Genomic DNA, 15,819 nt, shown 5'->3' with positions numbered 1-15,819 from the left:
TAGTATTTATCTATCACTGAGGTATACAATGTATTATGGACAGACGTCTTATATAATCTTATATACGGACACGTAACAGCTACTATGTTATAAATTTATAATAGTTCTTGAATATAATGATAGACCTTGCTTTTAGCCAGCGGATATCGAAACCAACAGATTATCATACAAAACTTTATACATTTATATCATATAATACTATAAATTAATATTTATAGTATTAGTACAGGGGCACGCGCGATTCGAGATACAGATCGAAAACGAATTACAGGTAACCATTTAAACTTTTTTACACAACGTTGAACGAACAAGTACAACATCCTAGTTTGCATAAAAAACGACGATATATGGATTCGCTAACAATTTGGAAACACCCGAAAATCTAATTCCTGTTTCGTTTATCTTGGCATCAATGAATTATTAATTATTATGTTTGGTACCAAAATATCTGAATACATGCAAGCTTTTACCACCTGCACCGTATATTAATTATAGAATACTGTAGTTTTATTGATTTTACAAAACCATGGGCGTCTTTAAAATTTATTTTGGATACTGCGCATGTGGTATGTAAGTATTCTAAAAATCGAGTCCATTATCCATATTTATCGCTTAGAAATTACTATACTATTATAAATAACAAATTTATATTTTGATACACATATTAATTATATGGTATTCATAATTGAAATTTGTCGAAAATTATTTCGTTTTCTAGTTAGTTCGAGTGATCGACTGTTTGTTCCTATAAAACACAATTTTTAAATTCATTATAATTCCACTATAAATAAATTTACAATAGATCTTTTTATTTATTTCTCTTAGGAATTATACTCGTATAATCACTGTATTATTAACGTATAATATTGAAAATTTAACGTTCAGAAGAATTCGTTTCTCTCTGTTTTTTAGATATTATTATAGTGAATTGATCTGTTAAAAATTTAAAAGGTAAAAATATTATTTAAAGCACCACAAAAGGATTTTTTCTTAATATTATTTAAAAATTTATTTATTTTTTAATTTTGAAGCTAGTTATTATGAGCATTTTAAAACTTAAAAAAAAAAAAAAAAATACGATTTTAAAATGCCCATAACTTGCTTCCAAATTAAAATATCAAGAAAAAAACCTTTTGTGGTGCCTTAGATAATATTATTACCTTCTTAATCAGAACAATTCACTATAAAAATGTTTAAAATAACAGAGTAAAATGGATTCTTTTAAACATTAAATTTTCAATATTATACGTTAATAAGATTGAGATAATACACGAGGGTACCTACAACTTCATCTTAATAAATAAATAATGTAGATATGTAATATATATACAATTTATATGCATGAAGCATATTTATTATGTTACAAACAGATATTATTAAATCGATGAAATATCGTTAGAGGAAGTAATTAATTTTATTATTTCGACAAATTATGTTTGTTCATCTTATCAAAAGTTAATTAATATTACAGCCCTAAAGTAAAACTTAAAATTATGTGTAGGTACTAACTACTATTATGTGTACTCAATCGACAACTATAACAAGTTCTTTGAACATCTCTCGGTGTTATAAATATTAACATTAACGCTAAAGTATAATATCTCGGTGATTATTTGATCAAAATACAATATTATATTGTATAAAGCTAGGTATATTGTAACAATACTGTTCGTAGAGGAGTTAATAGCTAGGAATCAATTCATTAATAAATTAATTAGTTTCTAGCTGTCTCGTTAGGCTTGGAAATTCAAACAATAGCGCAAAGGGAGCATAATACCTTCACAAAATTGTATTTTCCTACAATAATCTTGATTTAATAATTTAAATAATCCGATGGTTTTATTACAATTTATCATAAACAATACTAATCTAATAATCTACAAATAATAATATATAATATTATAGGTTTCATTATTTTTTTGAAAAGATTCAATTAGAATTTATAGGATATGAGCCATATATAAACAGTATTATACTAAAAGTGTATTATACATACATCAAATATATTTGTACAATAATTTAATCACATTTTTTCCTTAAAGATTGATTGGGTTCAAGTAACGTAATATAATAACGTATATGGTTTTACTTAGGTGAAATAATCTTTAGTTAAAATATTTTATTATAAAATTACAATACTCGTATGATAAATTATACTAGCTGAATAGCCTAACTTTGCTTAGGGAAAAATGAAGAAACATAAAATATGGCAAAATGTATCTTGGTTTTAGTTCGCTGGCAAAACGACATCAGTATACCTCGGCTTGTAAACTAATTCGGCCGATAAAGGCAATCCGCCTGTGGTGGATTATGTTTATGATGTATATATATAAAACTTGCAATTTTTTTCAAACTTGGATCATACTACTCTCTAAACTTTTTTGATATCTTTAAGAACAATATCTTTATAACTTTCGTCAAAATCAGTCGAGTATTTTTTTAATTTCATAAGCTGTACACAAAAAAGTATTGCTTTTTTGTACACAATTTGAATAACAAACAATAAATTAAATATAATTCACTTTTATTTAAAAAAAAAAATCCCATAGCAATGCATTATTAGTATTACCAATGGTACCCTTAGGTATAAAGAAAAAAAAATTTCTTAAGTCAAAACAAAATGCATGCGTGAAATAATAAGCTTAAAACACCTTCTGAGTTTAAAAAAACTAATGATATTACTTTTGTTGAAATTGATCAAGTAGTTTTTGCGATTAGAAAAAACAAACTAATACAAACTAATTTTGCATCAAATTCTTTGTATATATAAACCAGTTAGATGTACAGACTATAGTTATATAATATTTAAACGTATTACGTATGTACCGAAAAATGTTTAACTATTGAGTTTTAACGTTGAGTAGTTCAACTATTTTATTCAAACTTACTTTCAAATCAATGTTTATAAAAACAAAGGTATTATATTAATTCAGTCTACATCTAAAAAAATAAAATTATAGAATGATGAAGTATCTGCCTCCCCCCTAACCTATATGCTATAGTGTATCCATCCCCATTTGTAATTATATTAGCTATAAATAAAGAAATAGTAAAAAAAAAATTCAAAATAAACCTTAATAACAACGGATGAGATGCATATTATAAAACTTAACAATTCAAAAAGTCGTTTCTATTTTAAGCTCTTTATCATCAAAATTATTATAGATTTACATGGAGAATAAATCAAGGAATTAAAAACAATTGTTGATGATAAATCCAATGGCTGGATAGCGTTCACAAGAAAGCAACATCAAAGAAACTCATATTTAGTATAATTGCTAAAACACGTCAAACGCATAACATTAAGTTCAATCAAAATTAATTAATTAATCTAAAATAATAACAGTTTGTTGTAAACTAAAATAAATGAACATTTGTTTTAAATTCAGATATTATACATTATGTAATTTATACTGTATAAAGTCTTATTCAAATTAATAATATTATGTGCTTATTTATTTCTATCGGATTTTTGTAGAGTTAATAAAGAATGCAGTTAAAATACTAAGTCCATATAAATTACGTTTAAACTATTTACGAACTTCATTACTGTTTCTATTTAATTCATGATAAGTTAACAAATTGAATTTATTTTTCACTTAAAAAAATGTATATTAAAGCAAATTAAAATAACAGTAGCCAGTAGGTATATATATTATATTATCTCAACTTCTATTTTCTGTGCATAATATCGAGTCACGATACACGCCATATGAATTACTATATATATTATAAATATATAATTTACATGCAAGTCATGTCATAATAATTATTTCAATAACTTAATAAATATGATCTACGATTTTTTTATTACAAATAGGTAGGCGCCTATTTATTACTGAACAAATATTATTTGCATATATGTCCAATTGTAGGTACAATAAATATAGTTTGAAATGATATAATAATATTAAACAGTTAAAAACATTTCACAATATTTTTTTTCATTACTTGTAAATTGCTGTTAACGAACACTATAGATCAATAAAAAACAATAATATATATATAAATTTAGTTATACGTTCTTATCTTATTAACTGAAAAAAGAGTTGATATGTTTAGGGATTTACTTGGAAAAATATTGATGTAAAATTTTATTTTCATATGGAAATCGGCACTTACGTCATAATAAATTCAATAAGCTCACTCTTATATACGTATTATACACGTCAAGTTGTACATTATAGATATTATTACCTATCATAATTTGTATACAACATATGGACATCATAACTGTTATTAGTATTATTATAATAATTCGAAGGTATTATGACACAAGCCAAATTATTTATATGATAGGGTTAATTGGCAATTGCTTACTTACATATGATTTCATTGATCCAATTACAAAGTAGTGTTCCCTAATGTGTAGTTTCGCACTTGACTGGTTTCAATCATTGAAGCCTAAATATAATATACGAGTATCGTATGATATGATTGTTTTTCGAAATTTTTTATACCATTTTGATTCGTCGTTTCATGTAAATGATATATGTATGTGATATACATGCATACATACATAAATATTTATATGCATACAATACATATACTAAAAGGGTCCATAGAAGGTAGTTAATTGAAAAGAAAAAACGTTTATACTTGTAGTCAGGAAAATAAACACTTTTTATTCACTCTTTGAGGTGTGTCCTTGACCCGGATCGTACATAAGATGATAGAATAAAAAAAACTTTTAATTTAACATTTCCCCCCTCCTCTCAAGGTCGAGGCTTTCATTTCCTGCTATAATTTCGGGGATCGATGATGCAAATGTTCAAATGCAAATTACTTGTTTTCACATTTAAAAATACAGTTTTTTTTTGTTGGTCCTTTTTTTCTGTTACATTATTATATTATAGTACGCAGTATACGGATTACAGTCTACAGACATGCAACAGTGATATCTGAATTATAAAGCGATGTGTTCTTTTCTTTTTGTTGATAATAATCGTTTACTGCAGTTCCTTCTTTGATACGGTACGGTTCACTCGGTATACAGGTTAAATAAAATGTACTGCTTTAAAAGAAATGTCATTAATCATTTGAGATTATCAAGCTGGATATTTCATTTTTTCTGCTTATTGTTGAAGAAAACTTCCTTCAACGTGTCTGTGTTGTTCTGACGAAGCCAATAGACCGGTTTAATTAGGTTTCGACTTTTTGATTGACTTTATTTTTTTCTCGCTTTCTTCTTTCGCCGAATAATTATTTATTTATTCATTTATTTTACAAATAAAAAATACTCTGTTTACCTATATTTTTTTTTAAGCATACATAAAAAATGTTTTATACTTAAAGGTTAGACTTAAAACCTTGAAAACGATATTAAACTATTAATCTATCTACTATCTAGTGATATCACGGTGTTTGATCAGATAATATTTATAAAAAATCTAATATCTAATATTATACTTAAGTATATTATCCAATATTAAATCCAATATTACGAATTCAAAATTTTATTTTATTTTATCTATAATATGGCGTATACTATTTGTAAGTAAATTACATATTATATATACCTATATGTATATTTTAGAAAGGTATATATAATATGTAATTTACTTATTATATATATGTATATTTACATATAAATAAATATTTAATATATGTATATTTTAGAATTAGTGATTATACGACTGTTATTATAGTAAATTAATATTAAGTGTTTAATTTCTACATTAATCATAGTTGTTCAAATCTATGTTTAATGTGTGTTTTCGTATTTCCGTAGTCAAATTTAAAACTAAAACGCATTTTATACATATACTATGTAATATAGGCTTGCACAAGACTTAATGTCAGATGACGGGCCTTGTAGTATTTTGGACAACTTTTTTTTTGATCCCCTCTTAACAAGCCAAGTAGATTACATTAAATTGTTATGCATGGATGTATAATTATTAGTTTGATTGTTTTGTATTTAATTTTGTACAGTTCATAATATTAATATAATAAATAAATGTATAATGACAAACGCCAATAGTCAGTGGCGTAGCCAGCGGGTAGGCCCGGACCTACCAGGCCTGCCCACTTTTCTCCAAAATTGAATGTTTTATATCATGTTTTTCATCTAATAAAAATATTTATTGATAATCCTTATTACATCAAAATATCGGGTCTACCCAAGAAAAAAGTGTCTAGCTACGCCACTGTTAATAGTTATGCCTTTAAATTATTGATAATTATTTATAATAATTATTATCTATTATTAATAATAATTTAAACATAATACAAATACTTTAAATTAGTTTCGAATAAATAAATACAATGAAACTTTTAAATAACGAACACTTACGATCTACGGGAGCTAAGATTTTTCCGCTATTCAGGGATTTAGTATTAAAAAGTTTGTAGTTTGTTCTGAAAGTCTGTTCTTTCAAGGTTTCCGCTATATTTAGAAGTGCCTGTTAGTTGTGGTTTCACTGTATAAGTGATTCGACTGAATACACATTCTTTGTTGGGGTTGATTATTTAAGTATTATTAGTGTTCAAGAAAATTTATTCAGGTAAATGGATAATGGTATTTTAAATAAAGGGTTTTAAAGGGATTAAAATATGCGATACTAGCTGTATCTATATCCTATTAATTTATGTACGTATCTGTATAGTTTGATCTTAACTTATGATTTATAATATATTAATTAAATATTGTAAATAAGTCTACTTTTATTAAAAAATATGAACTGTAGGTACAGTGTACATAAATATATAGGTAATGTACAGAATTTAAATTAGGGGTTTTAAGTAAATAAAGTACCAAGTAGTCACACATATCACATAGTTTCCAAATTCCTCTATCTTTACTCAACAATTTGGTATTTACACTACTAAACAAACATAGTTGCTAAGACATGTAGACATATATATATATATATATAAATTATAATCTAACTTTTAGTTCTATTTCACATTCTAAATAAAGGTTATAAAGTAAATTAGTTTATTTCAAGAAATCAATTAACGCAACGTGCCAACGTCCATTGAATCCTACGACTAATTTATAATGATAACTTACCTATACCTACAAATCTCATTAAATTTTTTAAATAAAATCATTATTGTTTTGAATGTAATTAATTAGTAAGCCATTATTGCTCAATATTGTAAAAATAAGAATAATGTATACATATATTAAATTTAAGATTTTTAATTTTATAACACTCATTTGTTGAATTATTAAATTTATATAATATTATAGGTAGTACTTATTACATTAATTAATAGTTAATATATATTATAATATTTAAATGCAATACTGGTAACATAATAAGAAAAAGTTATTTTAATATGGAAAATTGTCTAAAGGACTATAAAACGACAAAATACACAAAGAAATAACCTATTGAAATAGATCTTAATAATAATAGTAGTGATTTATAATTAAAATATTTAAACTTTATGATAAATAAAACATTATTTATACTGTACAGTTGTATTACAAATAAAATATTTAAAATTTAAGTATGAAAGTTTAAGTAGTGCACAAAATTTCGGTAGTATAATAATTGAACAAAACCGAATGGAAAGAAAATAAATATTAGATTTCCTGATGGGCCTGTACGTCCGTGAAAAAGTTATTTCACGTGTACTGTATTTCATGTAGATACTCGTGTACTGTTTTTCTATTGATTACCTAACCTTGATAAATTTGTTCACCATAGATATTAAAATCTATTTTGCTAAATAACATTGTATACTAAATAAATTTAAGAAATAAGAGAATGTTTAATAAATATAAGATATTACGTAATGTGTATTTGAATTCTGTATAATAAGTGTAATTACACTAATCACATATTTTTGGCAGTTTTATTAAGATCTATTTATGGTAATATTATTTGTATGTATCTGGGTGTTGGTATCAATTTATTATCATTATTTAAGATACTCATAGCCCTTATGGCTTATACCATTATTCTATTCTGTGCTTATACTTAGTAGGTATAATTAGTATAATTAGGTATAAAGTACCTATTGATAAGTATATCTTTTTAATATTCACGGTAACTTTTTAAGAGAGGGGAAAATAAAAAAAATCTCATATTTAATCTAAATAAAGTTGTAATGTTATTTCAGCATACAAATTAAAAATATATATATGCTTTAATAACATGCTATTATTTATGTAATCCGAAAACCGTCAACGTTTATTGTATAATAATTACAACAGTGATGCGTCGCGTAAACCCCCTATAATTAATATTATCTAACTCACTTGACATAACATGCTCTGTGTTTTTTTTTCATTTGGGATTAGAATTTGTGTATTCATGCCTACATCATTACTTGATTTTATTAATAACATTCATCTGTTCACTCTACATCAACGTCTTTCATTCAACACAATATCCTTTTAGTTTGCCATTTTCCAATAATTAATCGATCCATTATTTACCAGTCATCACACCTTTTATTGGTAATATCTGTTTGTATAATAACTATACAAATTATATTGTTTAAAATACTTATGAAAAATTATTGTAAGTACAATTTAAATATAATTTTATTTTGAACCCTCTGATTTTTTTCATTTAAAAAAAATAAACCTTTAATTTTACACGTTTGGTAGACTATTTATTATAGGAAAACCAATATTTATATGCATATAGGTACTTCAAATAATATTATTATAAAATATATAAATAAAATTATTAAAGACACAATAAATTAAATATGTGAACTACCGCTATTGGGATATGATGATTATCGTATATACGTTTGCATTTATTTTTACTACCTATATAAATATAGTCTTTCCTATAATCTTTGAATAACCTACCTACGCAGCTATTCATGTTTTCAGTGCCTGTTATACTATAACATAGTTGTGAGTCGTAACTCATGTTATATATATTGTGTTAACCTATATTTTATATCTTCGTTGGGCTGCATTTTAATCTACCTATAAGTTTTGTACAAAAATAGTGTGTACTATTTTTAGTTTAGTATTTTGAGCCGCTATCAAATAAAATATTAAAGTAGATCTTTTGCACTTAGCATTCATTGATTAAATAAAAAATTTAAAAATTAAGTTTAACGTAGACACGTAATGAGATAAGTACTACGTAACAGAAAGACAGACTTTTTTGAAATTTAAAAATAACTTTAGACAAGGTAAAATTGGTGAATGAAAAAAGAAATTTGTTTTTATATCTGCACGGATTAACAAATCATAGAATACATTTTCAAAAAAAGTTTATCCACAGTTTTGTGATAAATTTTGCATATTATTTACACACAATTATACCTATCCCAAGACAGAGAAGGTATTTTTAAAATATCGTCTTTGGTCTGTCACAGTTATGTTAAAGTTTAATCAAGTTAACAAACTTAATTTATTTATAAATAAGTTTAGAATTTACTATTCAAATAATGAGAAAACATTATTTTGTTGACGGTATTTTCTTATAGTTTTTTTAAGTTAATTATAATAAATGTAATTATAATTTCTTATTGATACTAACTTAATAATATTCAGTATAAATTATTTTTAAGAAAAAAAGAAGATATAAGTTTATAGGTATACTCGCGCGTACAACTATTGTCTTTCTTCAATCATCCGAATCTGAAGTCTAATTTGATAAATAATATAATATTGGTGTGTATAGGTAGTTAATGTGACAATAATCGTTATGCGCATATTAAAAAAAAGTATAATATTACTTTCATAAAATTCTCTTTTTATTCAGATATTATTATTCGTGATGTATAAGTTTCCGTTAAAGACAAGGAATAGTCATCCCCGGGGTAATCCTAAATTCAATTCTTATTTTTTTTTATAGTGGTATACGAGTTATTGTTGACATGTTTAAATTTTATAATACGGATGTATTATAATTGCATAACTTTATTATTATGCCACCCAAATTCAAAAAAAAAAACATATGATACAAATATGTTGACGTTAATATTTCTACAATCCGATGAGAACTTAATTGCACAAAATACTTATGTATGCACCCGGTATGTGTTATAATAAATCACATTGTGAAAACCTCTCTACGAAGCACATACCTAATCTAAATTTTAAACCTATTACAATCCTCGTACGAATCCATTTACGTTTTTCTAAAACTCATTCGAACATGGACCAAATAGTCTACAGCTATATACATACATTATAATAAAATATAGCCATATAGCAGGTAAATTAAATTTATATGGCTATGCTTGAAGTACTAGAACTGTGTATACAATTTCAATTTGATTACAAAAGAGTTTATTTGTGCGAATGTATGCATAGTAGGTAGGTACAAAGCGTATAATAACTATTATTATTTATTGATTAAAGATATGCATTTTACTTTAATAGCCATAGGATGAATTAATCTAACATATTATACATTTAGTATGAAATTGTTGTACTATAATATATGATTTTTATAATATTATACCTACATATTATATTATTATATTGTGCCTCAAATTTTTTTTAATATATTAATTTTATTTTTAAATATTTCGTTGATGATTATAATTTATAACTTATAAGTACCTACCTTTCCACCAAAAATAAATATTAATCGATTGAAAAATCAAAGTGATTGTTCATTGTTGTACGCATAATATTATGAATTAAATTTATCACCTCTTATTGAATCAACGTTAAATTGTCAAACAATCAGGTTATACCTACTATAATTTAATAAATTAAATGTATAAATAGTTTAAGACGTGAGTTAAATATCTTTAATATACCTACAATAAATGAAGTAAATTATTTTACACAAAGGAATAATAACACAAATAGTATCGTAGAATGTTTAAGCTGAAATATACATAATTTTAATATTTTGAAATTATTTTTGAATTACGTTACTCATTAATTACTTTAATTATTTTTTCCAACTTTTTTATACTAGATAGAGTACATACTACACATAATTCTGTTATACGTTTGATATTTTATACGCAATCAAAACTTATAGGTAAATAATTTAATTTCATGTGAACTTTATAAAACTTTCGACTATAACACCCCTGTTGCAATGTTCATAAAAAACTACGACTTAAAACTTTATTATTAGTCAAATTTCTTTTTTCAAATCAATGAATAAAACAAAACTGTTACTTTTTAAGTTTTTTCTTAGTACAGTGTTTAATATCGTTCATAGTGACCAACAGTGACGTAATTACCGTTGGAGAGGTGGGGTGGTAAGAGGTTTTGCCCCAAAAAAATCTTTTTTATATTAGTTAGAACAAAATAAAAATGGCATTTAGTTTAACTAATAACTTGTTATTTGTATCATAAATATATTTTAAACCTCCCTTCAGCAAAAAATCGGATCTACGCCACTGGTGACCAATCATATTCCGGAGTGGGCGGCCCCACGCACAGTGGCCAGTCACAGACGGTGCAGTAAACGCCAATAAAAATTATTAACATGTACAGATCACAATTCAAACAGCATGACTCATGAACCAATTATCCTATGAAGAGAAATAACGACAAACACACAGCTGATAATATAGAGGAAATGCAACATTTGCTTTATAAGTTCATAACATCACTTTGTTCCCAATTATTCGGATATTCAACTGTATTTAATACAATATAGTTCATTTACTTTTTTAACACGGAAAGTAGATTGTCAGTGTCAGAACATAAATCTATCGATAATCATCCATGGTCGTGACAAACCGAAACGAGTGGCTGTAATAGGAACAGAAAGTCAAATTTGTGTGCAGTCATTTAAAATACCTTAATAGTAAATAACCTAATCTAATCTTTAATTTATTTTATACTTCAAAATTAATAAAATGTTCAATTTAAATACTTACTTAATGCATTTACCTAAGTTAAAGTGTAATCAATTTCTTCATCTGATGGACAAGAACTTCAAATACTCTGATAAGTAATGATAATTTATTAGCGGTGCAGGAATTTCATACTTCTTTTATTTTTAGAGTAGCTGGTATCCTATAACAAGTGGTCGTTTTTATCAGTAAAAATATTAGTTTAAATATTCAGTCATACAAAAAATCTACATATTAATCACAATTTTTTGGGACAATATTCGTAAATTTATTATTATCCTAATAAATTGTTATTCTTGTTTTTAAGAGATCTTGGTTAGGAATACTTTGGAGGGGGTCCACCAGGTAGTGAGAGCTGCAAGACTGATACTGGATTGATATCAAAATATAGCGATCCACCTGTTGATCCCAATATAACAGGCGGTCGGCAGTTTAACGAAGTGATTCGGCAGCGCGCTCGTGTAATGAACGGCCGAAACATGTTGGACGGTGGCACACTTGCGCGTGCACGTGGACAAGCATAAGCCGTATACAAATTATTTTGACGACAATGCTTTTTTTTTTGCCACACTTGATACTTATTGCCTAACCTACTTTTATTTATTGATATATAACGCCTAAGAAGGCCAAGAATACAGTAATACAGACAATACAGTAGATAGATGTATAGAGATACCTACTGCAATATACAAATTAACAACGATTGGAATAATATAATTTGAATTTAACCAATCATAGACATCTAATAATTTTTTACAGCAATTATCACAAAAGTAATTGAAATCAGATAGATGTTCATAACTATAATGTAAAGTTCTATTGATGGGAGTATCATGAACAACAAACTAAATTTACTTGGTGAAATATTAAATAGGACTTTATTTCTAGTGTTATTTCCAGTTACTGGAGGGGCCCTAAGACCAATAACGTTCAGAAGCTCTGGACAGTTAACGGTTTCATTTAGAAACTTATGTACAAATATGAAATAAACAATCATTATAATCACGTCTATTGCCCAAAGGTGATATTTTACACTGTTTTTGAACGTCAGCAATTATAGGTATATAGATCATATAAATCTAATTTAATTCTAATACGATTTCTTTGGATTTTATTTTTTCTATCGTTTGAGCAAGTTTTTGTCTATGATTCCAAATCAGTGAACCAAACTCCAGAACAAGGCGTACCAATGAAAAATACCAGATTTTAGATATATAAAACTCACATTACTACAATACTTACGCTTGATATCGTAAATCCTAAATTGCTTAAAGCTTTTACACAATTAATTTACTTACAACAAGAGTTATCATTGATCATGACATCATTTATCTGTTTATATAATTATGGGTAGTTGTTATTGTCATATTTTTTTTATTATTTTATCGTTTAATTTGTGTAAAAGCGTATAATAATGTACCTATATCTAGATGACGTAACAATTTTACATTATTCAGATTATCGTAATAAAAGTACTTAAAGGTAACTCTATAAACAGGTACAACCCATCATAATCATACTATAATAAATTGTGTAGTATTATCAACATTTTTCTTTACACTGTGCTGTGTACTTTGTGCTTATTGATTAATAAAATAAATGGTTGCATACTTGAGTGAAACATATAGTAAAGACGGTTCCCGTGAATTTTTTTGTCGTTTTACGAACTTCTTTGTGGCACTCGCAATGGTGACGCATCGATTTTCAGGGTTAGCGACTCGTTCCGCTCTCCGGCCATAACTCCAACCACCAACATTGTTCATTCTCCTATACGATCTTGGTATCTACCAAATTTCATTTTTTTTTTTAAGAGTTTGCGACAGCAGTTGCCTATCCACAACGCCGTGAGATCGTGATTGGATTTTTAACGTTAAAAAAAATATACATCAAAATAATTCTTAAAATATGCAAATGAAAACTATGTACTACAAAATATTCAAACAAATCGATATTTTTTTTTATGTCCCATGATTTCTATGATGATGTTATAGCTGTACTACCATAATCTGCATAGTCCTGCGGTTCAATAGATATTAATTTGTCATTATATTATGTGATCTGTCCTGCTGAGCAAATGGTAGAAAATAATACGACTAAACACGTATACTATGACTGAAAATTGGAGAATCTCTTTCATACTGGTCAAGTCAGGTGATGACAGGCACTGTTCCAAGCGGTGGTGGTGAAGGGTGCCCACGTCCTTCTTACAAATCCCTACAAATAGGTTTGTGTTATATTATATAATATAATATATTGAGTTTTTGATTATTCTCGTAGTTCCTTACAACCACTAACTAGAGTATTATACATTTTATATTGATGATTGTGTAGTAACAAGTGTGTAAGTGTGTTAATGCGTTCCATTTTTTTCTTTTATATATATACCTGAATGCCAAAGGCCAAAATACTTTTTGTTGCTTTTATTACGTATTATATATCACAATTCAGGCAGCTTAGTCGTAAGTATAAAGACAATTTTTCGCCCCCTCCGTAAAACATTTCTGGATCCACCCCTGGACCAGGATGCAGAGCGATAATCTAGGAAAGGCAATTTAGTTTGATGTACAACACACGATTAATATTTATCTTGTATATTATGTTGCGCTTATTGTTAAATATTGTCATTTATATATTATGGTGTAATGCGTAAGGTACCCATAATGGGCCTAATGTATAAGCTACGTATATTGTACACAAATGCCTATAATGTATAAATAACAATAATAATAACAAAAAAAAAAAAAAATGAATAAATAAAAGTATCACTGTAGTTTTAAATTTCCATTATTTTTTATCTAAAAATGTGTTTAATTTATTTATAGTAAATAAAGGTAGATTGATACAAGTTATTGTTTACTATCACAACAACAACAATCAAGCATAATCGGCTATTGAATGCTCTACCCATCATTCAACATCAAAGTGTAGTTAATAATATTACGTAATAAATAATAATATTATGTAAGTACTATCGTTTAATTTTTCCACATTAGGTATAGGTTTTATTATTTTACTTATGTTTTTAAAAATGATTTTAATTATCCGTATAATTAAATTATTAGATTAAATATTTTTTTAAACATTCGTGGAATTATGTGTGTGGGCGTGTGTGTGTATGTGTAGTGTGAGCTCTGGTGGTGGGCCTTAGTTGCATGACCCCTTGGCCCACCCTCTGGATCCGTTCACCGGTATATAAATTAATTTTATTAAGCGTATTTTAATCTACTGCCCCAGCTATAGTGTTATTATTTATTAGTATGTCCGTTATCCTTAAGTAGGTATAACATATAAATGTATAATTACAGACTATAACGGACGTATGAACAACAGTTATATTAAATGACTTATACGTAGCTTACAGCCCTAATATATCACCAGCATTGACATATTGAAAGGACAGTTCTACGATTAGAATAATATCCAGTCGATTAGATTTTAAAGATCGTTTATAATAATTGGTCGAAATTCAATCATGAAAACCGTTTTAATCATAAAATTACACATTCTAAAATATTTCATTTCTTATATAACACATACAGTTTGGATGGTCGGCATCGGTGTTTGTGGCGCTTGTTTTCCTTTTATTCGTACTAACTTTTTTTATGGAAAAATACGAGTAGGTAGGTACCTAACCACTTATTTCGCATTTAACTAGGTATTTCAGTTTAAACTCTATAAGCTACCTAAACACATGTAGAAATATTGGTTTTTGATATGAATTAAAAAAACAAACAATAACTATTGTCTATTATTATTTTATTTTCGTAAAAATTGTTTTTTATACTTCATATTAGGTACTCGTCTTCGCTCAGTTAACATTTTTTTTTTGAATTTTATTTTACACTGTACCGATGGTGCCACTGGCGTGTTGCTATTTTCGTAATTTACTTGCGTAACATTATTGTAATATGTGTAAAATACATGTTTCAACAATCATTTAGCCTTCCCTACATAAACTTAAACTATACCAAACTGTTCAAATTTCACTTGCGAGCAATGTATAAAAAGGGGTACATAAGTACTTACAATGTTTCCTCTTCACGTATTAATACATGTATAATA

This window comes from Aphis gossypii, chromosome 1 (genome assembly GCF_020184175.1).
Source record: "Aphis gossypii isolate Hap1 chromosome 1, ASM2018417v2, whole genome shotgun sequence".
Classification (NCBI taxonomy): Eukaryota; Metazoa; Arthropoda; class Insecta; order Hemiptera; family Aphididae; genus Aphis; species Aphis gossypii.
The sequence above is the reverse complement of the archived record's forward strand: the minus strand, read 5'-3'. Positions refer to the sequence as shown.